At 47.6% G+C, this 12,348-nt stretch overlaps 1 pseudogene; it reads right to left on the reverse strand.

Annotated features, from left to right (window-relative positions):
- Positions 1-3,825: 3,825 nt before the first annotated feature.
- LOC121874041 lies at positions 3,826-11,184 on the reverse strand (annotated as a pseudogene).
- Between the last annotated feature and the right edge of the window lie 1,164 nt (positions 11,185-12,348).

The following is a 12,348-nucleotide window of genomic DNA, read 5'->3' on the forward strand; positions in this document are numbered from 1 at the left end:
CGACAGGTCAGACTCCAGATGATCCAAAAGGCCTGCAACAGTGAAGATGACACTGACAGACCATTCAACCAGCAAGAACTCCAGAAGTCGCTAAAACGAAGCAAGGATACAGCTCCAGGGGCCGACAGGATAACCTACTCCATGCTCTCTCATGCCGGTACAGCCGGACACAAGGCTCTGCTGCAAGCCATCAATGCTTCGTGGACAGCACAAAGACTCCCACCGGATGGAAGAAGGCAGATATACAGCCCATTCCGATGCCCAGAGAACCAGACAAACCGAGACCCATCTTCCTTCTCAGCCGCATAGCGAAGACGGGAGAAAGAATGGCTCTCAACAGACTCAAGTGGAAAGTAGGCAGCCCACACCCTCATATTTTTGCTTACACCGAGAACACCGGCACAGGCAACTACATCGCCGAGATACTCAGCACAGTGGACAATAAACCAGCTTTGGTGGTCTTCCTCGACCTGGAGAAGGCCTTCGAACTGGCAAATCCACTGGCCATTATAACGACGCTCGCTGAAAAAGGCGTCAAAGGAAGGTTGCTGGGGTGGATCCAGAACTACCTTACACAGAGAGAAGCAAGAGTACGCTTTCAGGGAGCAACCGCAAGCTACAGGGTCCATGAAAACGGAACCCCACAAGGAGGCATCCTCAGTCCAACGCTGTTCAAAGTCCTGATGGAAAATCTTGTCAAACTTCCTTTCAGACAAACAGCCAGGCTCCTATGCTATGCAGACGACTTACAGCTTATAGTAAGAGGATCGAACAGACTAGCCAACACGCAACACGCACTCCAACTTATAGAAGAGGAGTGCAACAGACTTGGACTCAAGATAAATCCAGCCAAGTCGAAAGCGATGGCCATCTGCACAGACACACCAGACAAGATGCTCTCCATACAAAACACGCCAGTAGTCTGGACCAACGCCCACCAGTGTCTTGGAATCTGGTTTGACCAGAAACTCACCTTCAAGCCGCAACTCGAGTATCTCAGGCACAGGACGAAGAGCAGACACAACATAATGAGGTCGCTCACCAGCAAATCCGCAGGAGCAAACCTTCATGTGCTCAAAGCCTACTACACAGCCGCCATCAGATCGCTGATAGATTACAGTGCTCCAGCACTCATTGGACTGAGAGAAGACCAAATAGCTAAGCTAGAAGTCATTCAAAACAATGCTCTCAGGACCATGCTCGGAGCACCCATGTGGACCAGAATTTGCAATCTGCAAATGGAACCCGAGCTACCACCCCTGGCAGTACGAGTCAAGCAGGTGACAGCCGGTCTCCTCGCCAAAATCTGCAGAGCAGACAAGCCCACAGCTGCCAAGATTCGAATCAGTGCCTCCCTCCACCTCGACCACAGAGTGCGAGGGGCCACCTGGTCGCACGAGGCAAGCGAGGTCATCCGACACCTGCAAGCAGAAACACTCGTCAAGAACAACCAAGACACACGAGACAATAGTTACACTGTTCCTCCACCATGGAGCCCTCCACCAGCCACACTCAAATTCACCGACCTCGGCGACAGTAAAGCCAACCTCCAGAAGGAGGACCTCAAAAAAATATCTCTCCAAGCCATAGCCACCGAGACACCAGCTGATGCAGCATCATACTTCACAGACGGCTCGGTGGACCCAAAACATCACAGATCCGGAGCGGCCTTCTACACCCAAGGTCAGACCCTCAAATGGAGACTTTCCAACGACTGCTCCACCCTACAAACAGAACTGGTAGCAATCTCAAAGGCCCTACAACACGCTGCAACACAACACAACAAGTCCGTCATAATTCACACGGACTCGAAATCGGTCATGCAGGCGCTGCAACACAGTCAACCAAGAGACAACGTCCACATCATCACCTCGATCCTCGCACAGCTTCAGGAATTCCAAAGCCAAAACCGACCAGTCGTCTTACACTGGATTCCCAGTCATGTAGGGATCGGAAGAAACGACGTGGCAGACGAAGCAGCCAAGGCAGCTACACGTTCTAGTAGCGTACACATCCAAGTTCCAGCAAGTGTGCAACAGATCAAAAATCACCTCAGAAAGACTACCAAGCTCCACATCAAAAAGAGCTTCCTTCACGCACTCAACGCTGGCTCCCAATCAGCCAAATGGTACCTGGCGGCCACAAAAGGGGAACCACCTTTCGCAGACAAGAAAACTCCAAGACAAGCCCAAGTCAGCCTTCACCGACTACGACTAGGGTACAAGTGCTCCTGGCAGATAATCGGAAACGACGTCATGGAATGCACCTACTGTCAGGAGCCAGCAGCCAACCCACTTGAACACTATCTCCTCGACTGCGAAGTCACACAAAGCCTCCGAAACAGAACTCAAATCTCCCAAGAAACACACGCAACACTAGCGGCCACTCTAACCCGAAAGGCCCATACAGACCACATTCACCACCTACTCCGGGTCATCACACGATACCCACCACCCAGATAGCTTAGAAAGCATCCTCTCCCAGCAAGTGCGGACCCCAGTTCGGGGGGCGCGCCACTCCGAAGCTGACCACGTCCAAGAGTGGGGGCTGGTGGTAAGCGTCCACTGATCAGGGGTCCGCTCACACTTGCAACCTGCAGTATCCCTCCAATCTGCAGGTGGGACCACCTCCAATCCCAATCCGGTCTGGCTGCTCCTGGAGCTCCAGCCGGAACCACCAAACGGGCCGCCTATAGGCAAAGGCCCGTGTCGGACTACGGTCCGACAATCTACACAACAACAACAACAACCGGGCCGCCCGTATTGACTATTTCGTCGTCGAGATGGCCCGTACTAAACAGACTGCCCGCAAGTCCACTGGAGGCAAGGCTCCACGGAAGCAGCTTGCCACCAAGGCAGCTCGCAAGTCCGCCCCAGCCACCGGTGGTGTCAAGAAGCCCCATCGTTACAGGCCCGGAACCGTCGCCCTTCGTGAGATCCGTCGTTACCAGAAGAGCACAGAGCTACTCATCAGGAAGCTGCCCTTCCAGCGCCTGGTGCGTGAGACCGCCCAGGATTTCAAGACTGACCTGCGCTTCCAGTCGTCTGCCGTCATGGCTCTGCAGGAAGCCTCTGAGGCTTACCTGGTGGGTCTTTTCGAGGACACCAACCTGTGTGCCATTCACGCCAAGCGCGTTACCATCATGCCCAAGGACATCCAGCTGGCCCGGCGCATCCGCGGAGAGCGTGCTTAAGTCCTCTTCCTTGGGGAAAAACAAAAAGCACAACAAAACCTACCAGACATCTATAACTCGGCCCTTCTCAGGGCCAAAGAACTGTTCTGAAGATAATTTTCATGACAATCGAAATGGTTGGTGGTCGGAGAGCGTTAATTTCGGTTACCCAAATCGCCTAACGGTAAGTTGGTAACATTCGTGGAGGTACGATTGTATAGTAGGTCATCAATTCGGGAGGTGGGCGGGTGCAACAAACAAGAGCTAGTAACAAATAAATATATAAAGAATAAGTAAGTAAAGAAATAAATAAAATAAAAGAACATACAATAAAATAAAATAAAAATTTTTTTTACATGAAATAGGCATGCTGCAAACAAGAAATGGAAAAACTAAAACACACTCCATGTACATGTCACTTTGCAGTGGGTGTAAAGTACTCCACGCAAATTTATTTTGTTATTTATTATCATTTCGATTTAGTCCTGTTTCTCGCCAATAGAGGAATGCAGATTATTATAATTTTTTTTTATTTATTTCCCTCTCAATATATCACTGTCGGTAACTGTCTCTTTAACATGTAACTGTGGCTCCGAAGGAGCCGATTAAGTTGTAGTAGTGGGATGGCGTGTTTGTTGTGCACAAGTAACCTCTTACTTGGAAGAGGTGTACTTGGTGACAGCCTTGGTGCCCTCAGACACGGCATGCTTGGCCAGTTCACCGGGCAGCAAGAGTCGGACAGCTGTCTGGGTTTCCCGACTTGTAATGGTGGAGCGTTTGTTGTAGTGCGCCAGGCGGAAGCCTCGGCAGCGATGCGCTCGAAGATGCTCGTTCACGAAAGAGTTCATGATGGACACTTAACTTTTGGAGGAGACTCCTGTGTCCGAGGTGCACTTGCTTCAGTACCTTGTAGATGTAGATGCTGTAGCTTTCCTTCCTCCTGCGCTTCTTCTGCTTGTCACCCTTGGCAATGGCCTTCTGGGCCTTTCCAGCCTTCTTGGCAGCCTTTCCGGAAGTTTTGGGAGGCATGGCGGCACAGTTACTCGTGGCGCGGAGCGAGAGAATTGAAAACTGGCCCGACTAACTTTTCCTTATATACCGAGCGGGCCGCTCAGGATCAGACTGGCTGCAGCTACGGCTCTCTTACATTGGTTGGGTCCGCGAGACGGCCACCTGGCCTGATCCTGAGCTTGGTATAAAAGACCAAGGTGGCGGGCGGAAATTTAACTCCTATCACGAAAAGCAGCAGCAGCAACATGTCAGGACGCGGCAAGGGAGGCAAAGTGAAGGGCAAGTCAAAGTCCCGTTCTAGCAGGGCCGGACTCCAGTTCCCCGTGGGTAGGATCCACCGTCTCTTGCGTAAAGGCAACTATGCTGAGCGTGTTGGTGCAGGTGCCCCTGTGTGCCTTGCAGCCGTCATGAGCCTGGCAGCAAGTGCTTCGAGCTGGCCGATACGCCGCCCGCGACAACAAGAAGACCGCATTATCAGCGTCATCTTCAGCATAATTCGCGTATTGAGGAGCTGAACAAGCTCTGTCACCGTCACCATTGCCCAAGGGGGTGTCCTTCCTAACAGCCAAGCTGTGCTCCTCCCCAAGAAGACAGAGAAGAAATAAGAACCCAAGGTTCGTTCACACAAGACAACCTAACCAAACAGGCTCCTTTCGGAGCCACAGGATATCACTTAAAGAGAGAAATATACGACATCAACGTTTTGCAGGATAACACTCTATTTTACGTGTAATTAGCATAGTATTGTGGAAATTGAGTGAAATTGATTTTGAATGGTGTAGATGTGAAGGGGTACTGCGGGGGCCTGGGGTGGGGGACTTAAACGGGACTTAGAAGGGCGCAAGAAGCAGCAGCAGCAGCAGCAGCAGCAGCAGCAGCAAGGGAGGCGACCTTATTTTCACTCTGGTTCATTGACAGTACACATTTACCAGCAGCATACATTGGAGTCATATTGTAATTGTAGACTAATCAGTGTGGGCTAGCTAGCTAGCCAATTTGGGATAAACAGCAAGAATGTAATGTCCTCAATGAAGTAATGACATAGTTCAAGATACAATAAGTGAGGTGGCCTGAAGTCTTTGACAGTGTCACATTCAATAATATAGTGCTTTGAAGGTGTATCACAAAGTTTACATGCTGAGTGTTCCGGTATGGGTACAGCGTTACTAACTTGCCAGATGTGTCTGTATCCTAACCTAATTGTGGCCACGACTACATCACACAGGCAGGCAGGAGCAAGTTGTTTGGACACTATTCCTAGCCCCCTTGGTCCCTGTTCACCTACTGCAGCAGTAAGTAGGTACCTGTTGTAAATCGAAAGGTTGCGAATTCGTATTCAGGGAAAGTTGTTGGAGCTTCTAAACTTGAACTGACACAATCCGAGGAGTGGTGACCCGAGGATCACAGACACTATCTCTCCCTTCCTAACCTCCTGCTCCTTCCTCTGTCCTCCCAAAATTGAACCATGCTATCGCAAAGGTAATAATACAGGTAGAGACAACAACATATTTTCCTATTGTCTTATTATATATTAATAACAGAAACGCTGCCGCCATCCCGGAGGCGTTACATTGTCTCACTGTTCATTCCCTCCACAATTCTTCCTCGTACTTCTTCTTCTTCTTCTTCTTCTTCTTCTTCTTCTTCTTCTTCTTCTTCTTCTTCTTCTTCTTCTTCTTCCATGAATACTTTATTAACGGTGTATGTAAGTTTCACCATGTTTTGCACGACAGCGGTAGAGCAAAGTATATTTTGTTAGCAATAAACCAAAAGCATATTTTATGGCCTAATCATCACTACATAGAACACCAACCATAAAGCATGATACTAGTAGACCACAAAAACTGCTATAAACACCCAAAGCATATTTTATTGCCTAATCATCACTACATAGAACACCACTCATAAAGCATGATACTATTAGACCACAAACTGCTATAAACCCCAATAATAAACTATACTAGTGACTATAATTGTGTTACCCAATATTATACGAAATAATACTATAAAACATAATAATAAACACACTAATAGTGTAAATTAGTGACTATAATTGTGTTACCCAAAATTATACGAAATAAAACTATAAAACATAATAATAAACACACTAATAGTGTATATTAGTTGAATGCACAATCTGATGAGAAGTCAAAAAAAAAAAAAACAACATAACAATAACCTAGAAAGAGTGTAGAGTATTTTTGTGCAAACTATTATACTAGTAGATGGTCTAAGATAACTGTATGTGAAGGAAAAGGTGTGCTCTCCACTCAAACTTTCTTTTTATAAAATCTCCTACTCCCCAGCTGAGCGGTACGCCCAATGGGAAACAAAACGTGGCACATAACACGCCGCCCGCCAGCTCTGGCTCGGTGAATAGGAATCAGTAATCGGGCGGAGTATAAACAACACCGCCGCCAGTATTGCTCCTCCATCTCTGAGGGGAAATCTGGCGGGCAACTTTTAGTATTATATTAGCATGTAATAATAATAACAATAATAATAATAATAATACTACTACTAATAATAATAATAATAATAATATTAATAATAATAATATTAATAATAATAACATGCAATTTCAATTTATAACACATACTAACAAAATAGTGTATAGCCTACTATACTTAACTATAATAGGTTAGGTTGCGTAGGAGGATCTAAAAAGTACAGTAGTATATACACACACACACACACACACACACACACACACACACATACATATAGACAACAAACTAAATTAGAAACCACACGTCAGTGAAGTTATCAAATCCTCCAGTTTCTGTCTCCACCTCCTACGCCGACTCAAGTCCCTCGGTGTTCCTGCACACGAGCTCCTCAGTGTTTACACAACATTCATACTTCCCAAGCTCACCTATGCCTCCTCCACCTGGTCTTCCTCCCTAAATGCCACACAACGTAAACACCTAGAAAAAGTGCAAAAGCGGCCATGCAAGATTATTCTCTACCCTTCCTACTCCACATATCAAGAAGCGCTCAACACACTGACCGACCCTTTAGACTCTCACTGACCATCACCACGACCTCATCTGCAAATTTGGTAAGAAGCTTCTACACCATCCCCGACACCGGCTCCTACTACCACCTGAGATCCCTAGTCCGAGAATTGCTCTTTGACACCACAACCGCATCCAGCCCAGCCCATACGTGCACGAACTGATCGCTATAAGAACAGCCCAGTCCCAACCATTGTAAAAATTATCGATAACTTGTAATAAATCAGTGTACTCACTCCCAGTAAACACTACTCCTTGCACTGTCACTATGTTGAAATGAACTGTAGTTTGAGCTTTTCCCCAGCTAGTTATTATATGTCTTATTTGTGTCACGCATGTTACTTGTATATTATTTGTAATTCGTAACCCATTCCCCAAATATGTAACTGTATATTTTCAGCCTTCTGGCTGCCAAGCTCTTTCAATAAACCGTTAATTATTATTATTATTATTTATATGTTGGCCCATACCAACTCACTCCCCTGAACCCTCCTCCCCACCGGACTATCAACAAGTTCTTGCCATAAGGTACTATCTCATTTGGCAAAGGAATGGAACCAGTGATGAATAGTGGTGAACAGTGCTTAACTCAGTGAAAAACAACTCGGCAGTTGAGTCTTACCCAAGATAGCTACCCATCTTCACACAGTGAGGTCCCAGGTACCCAGTTATACTTCCCCTGAGACTCCACGATAGAGAGGCCTGGGACCACACCTCACCCACTTGAATGAGTGAGTCATGTCGACCACGTGGTGTCCCCAAGATGCTACGACACCACGTAGTGAATGTTTTGCTACAGCATCATGTGAAGTTCCTCATAACACCATCTGTGAGGTAACTGCTACATCATCAGGCCCCTCATAACGCCATCTGTGAGGGAGTTACTACACTACGTGTCTGGTGTTCAACACCTCACCTTACATGATCTATGCGTGCAAACATTAATCTGTATGTTCACTGTGTGCTCCTTCACCTTTCTCTAATGAGGGCTTTTGTTAAACCACCAATGTATGTACTAAGTCAATTGTGTCCAATGTATACTTTCGAAAAGCCCTTGTTTGGGTTAGGTAGGAGAGAGTAGTCGTCGTGTGTGTCAAGCCACATTATCTATTTCTATATATATAAGTAATGTAGGCTGGTTTTTAAACTCTATAAATCCCTAGCAGTTGCCGTTTGTATATTAAAAATACCGAAGCCATACAGTACAACAAAGCGAATATGATATCACTGTAACCGGCAACTTCGTACTCCTCCTTCCTACATACATATATAGAGTCTTTGGAATGATAGCAGACACGGGAAGACGAACAACAAAGAAGAGTTAAGAAAGAAAATCAACTTCAAGCTAAGAAGAAGAATACCAAGACGTTTCCTCCAAAGCAAGGAAACTGTACACACACAATCAAGCCGACCAAAACACTGAAACCATGGCGGAACCCAACATGCACCGGACGCTTGACCTGACTCTATCCTGCCGCATCCAGGCGAGTTGCTGCTTAAAGTCCCTCACGCAAGCACTGTTTAGCCACTGCACCTATTCTCTCCTCCTAAAATTCACTTCAATCCCCCCTGCCACTAGCATGTTATGTATGTATGAATGATAACTGCAACTTTGCGTATTAAAACTCATTACTCTTACCGAAGTAATATAGTGCGTGGTTACGTTATGTCATGTTAGGATAGATTATAAACTACATTGGGTTACATTTCGTGAGGTTCGGTGACGCTACAGGAAGTTAGGTGAGGTACCTGGAGGTTAGGTGAATGTTGACTGACTGACTGACAATTATTAGGAAGTGGTTCCAACACGTTCACACACAACCTATACTCATACCACAAGTCCAGAATTAGAGAGGATCATGTTATTGGATATATTTTCAACGATTTATTCAGTGTCTAACCAACTCTTTAGCGATTTAAATGTGGACCTAAAATTAGGTCCGTATATTTGTTTGTCGTGGTGGTGGTGGTGGTGTGCGCCAAATCCATCAGGTTGATTTAACCACCAAAACCATAAAGGGTGCGGCCCCTGCCGTTTCAGGGGTACACCACATCCATAAGCGGTAGCGGTCTTCCTTTGCGTGCTCGGTGCCGGCGTCACGGATGAAGCGTTCTCCAGAAACACCTTGAGGACGCCGCGGGTCTCCTCGTAGATGAGACTAGGATACGCCGTTTAACACCTCCACGCCGAGCTAGGCGACGAGATGGCCCGGGCTTGGTGACCACCCTGGATGTTGTCACGAAGCACCTTACGATGACGCTTGGCGCCACCCTTTCCAAGTCCCTTGCCTCCTTTGCCTCGTCCAGTCATGTTGTTGTGGTTGCTACTACAGTTGGTCCTGGTGTGGCTTCGCCCACGGTTTGGTGGGAGTAGGTGGCGTGCTGTGGACGCAGCGGTAGTATCGTTCATCCAAGGCCGTCCCTCCCTCTTGGAGGTGGGGCGTAGCTTGCGGATGACGCATGCGGCACTCGTGGCCAATGAGGTGGCCACTGAGGTGGAGAATGTCTGTATATAAGCCCGCCCGCCTGCCGGGCCGCCCGTATTGACTATTTCGTCGTCGAGATGGCCCGTACTAAACAGACTGCCCGCAAGTCCACTGGAGGCAAGGCTCCACGGAAGCAGCTTGCCACCAAGGCAGCTCGCAAGTTCGCCCCAGCCACCGGTGGTGTCAAGAAGCCCCATCGTTACAGGCCCGGAACCGTCGCCCTTCGTGAGATCCGTCGTTACCAGAAGAGCACAGAGCTACTCATCAGGAAGCTGCCCTTCCAGCGCCTGGTGCGTGAGATCGCCCAGGATTTCAAGACTGACCTGCGCTTCCAGTCGTCTGCCGTCATGGCTCTGCAGGAAGCCTCTGAGGCTTACCTGGTGGGTCTTTTCGAGGACACCAACCTGTGTGCCATTCCCGCCAAGCGCGTTACCATCATGCCCAAGGACATCCAGCTGGCCCGGCGCATCCGCGGAGAGCGTGCTTAAGTCCTCTTCCTTGGGGAAAAACAAAAAGCACAACAAAACCTACCAGACATCTATAACTCGGCCCTTCTCAGGGCCAAAGAACTGTTCTGAAGATAATTTTCATGACAATCGAAATGGTTGGTGGTCGGAGAGCGTTAATTTCGGTTACCCCGTCATACAACGGTAAGTTGGTAGCATTGTTGGAGGTACGATTGTATAGTAGGTCATCAATTCGGGAAGTGGGTGGGTGCAACAAACAAGAGCTAGTAACAAATAAATATATAAAGAATAAGTAAGTAAAGAAATAAATAAAATAAAAGAACATACAATAAAATAAAATAAAATTTTTTTTTACATGAAATAGGCATGCTGCAAACAAGAAATGAAGCCCAAACACACTCCATGTATGTCACTTTGCAGTGGGTGTAAAAGTACTCCACGCAGAATTTATTTATTTATTTATTATGTTTCGATTTAGTCCGGTTTCTACGCCAATAGAGAATGCAGATTATTATAATTTTTTTTTTTATTTATTTCCCTCTCCATATATCACTGTCGGTAACTGTCTCTTTAACATGTAACTTTGTAGCTCCGATGGAGCCGATTAAGGATTCCAACCAGTAGTGGGATGGCGTGTTTGTTGTGCACAAGTAACCTCTTACTTGAAGAGGTGTGCCCAGTGACAGCCTTGGTGCCCTCGGAGCCGGCATGCTTGGCCAATTCACCCGGACGTAAGGAGTCGGACAGCTGTCTGGTTTCCGACTTGTAATGGTGGAGCGTTTGTTGTAGTGCGCGCCAGGCAGGGGAAGCCTCGGCAGCGATGCGCTCAGATGTCGTTCACGAAAAGAGTTCATGATGGACATAACTTTGGGAGGAACTCCTGTGTCGGGGTGCACTTGCTTCAGTACCTTGTAGATGTAGATGCTGTAGCTTTCCTTCCTCCTGCCCTTCTTCTTCTTGTCACCCTTGGCAATGGCCTTCTGGGCCTTTCCAGCCTTCTTGGCAGCCTTTCCGGAAGTTTTGGGAGGCATGGCGGCACAGTTACTCGTGGCGCGGAGCGAGAGAATTGAAAACTGGCCCGACTAACTTTTCCTTATATACCGAGCGGGCCGCTCAGGATCAGACTGGCTGCAGCTACGGCTCTCTTACATTGGTTGGGTCCGCGAGACGGCCACCTGGCCTGATCCTGAGCTTGGTATAAAAGACCAAGGTGGCGGGCGGAAATTTAACTGCTATCACGAAAAGCAGCAGCAGCAACATGTCAGGACGCGGCAAGGGAGGCAAAGTGAAGGGCAAGTCAAAGTCCCGTTCTAGCAGGGCCGGACTCCAGTTCCCCGTGGGTAGGATCCACCGTCTCTTGCGTAAAGGCAACTATGCTGAGCGTGTTGGTGCAGGTGCCCCTGTGTACCTTGCAGCCGTCATGGAGTACCTGGCAGCAGAAGTGCTCGAGCTGGCCGGTAACGCCGCCCGCGACAACAAGAAGACCCGCATTAACCCGCGTCATCTTCAGCTTGCCATTCGCAATGACGAGGAGCTGAACAAGCTCCTGTCTGGAGTCACCATTGCCCAAGGGGGTGTCCTTCCTAACATCCAAGCTGTGCTCCTCCCCAAGAAGACAGAGAAGAAATAAGAACCCAAGGTTCGTTCACACAAGACAACCTAACCAAACAGGCTCCTTTCGGAGCCACAGGATATCACTTAAAGAGAGAAATATACGACATCAACGTTTTGCAGGATAACACTCTATTGTACGTCTAATTAGCATAGTATTGTGGAAATTGAGTGAAATTGTTTTTGAATGGTGTAGATGTGAAGGGGTACTGTGGGGGCCTGGGGTGGGGGACTTAAACGGGACTTAGAAGGGCGCAGAAGCAGCAGCAGCAGCAGCAGCAAGGGAGGCGACCTTATTTTCAGTCTGGTTCATTGACAGTACACATTTACCAGCAGCATATATAGGTCAGTGGCTCACATACATTGGTGTGGGCTAGCCAATTTGGGCTAAACAGCAAGAATGTAATGTCCTCAATGAAGTAATGACATAGTTCAAGATAGAATAAGTGAGGTGGCCTGAAGTCTTTGACAGTGTCACATTCAATAATATAGTGCTTTAAAGGTGTATCACAAAGTTTACATGCTGAGTGTTCCGGTATGGGTACAGCGTTACTAACTTGCCAGATGTGTCTGTATCCTAACCT

Source organism: Homarus americanus, unplaced genomic scaffold, assembly GCF_018991925.1.
Source record: "Homarus americanus isolate GMGI-L3 unplaced genomic scaffold, GMGI_Hamer_2.0 scaffold57608, whole genome shotgun sequence".
Classification (NCBI taxonomy): domain Eukaryota; kingdom Metazoa; phylum Arthropoda; class Malacostraca; order Decapoda; family Nephropidae; genus Homarus; species Homarus americanus.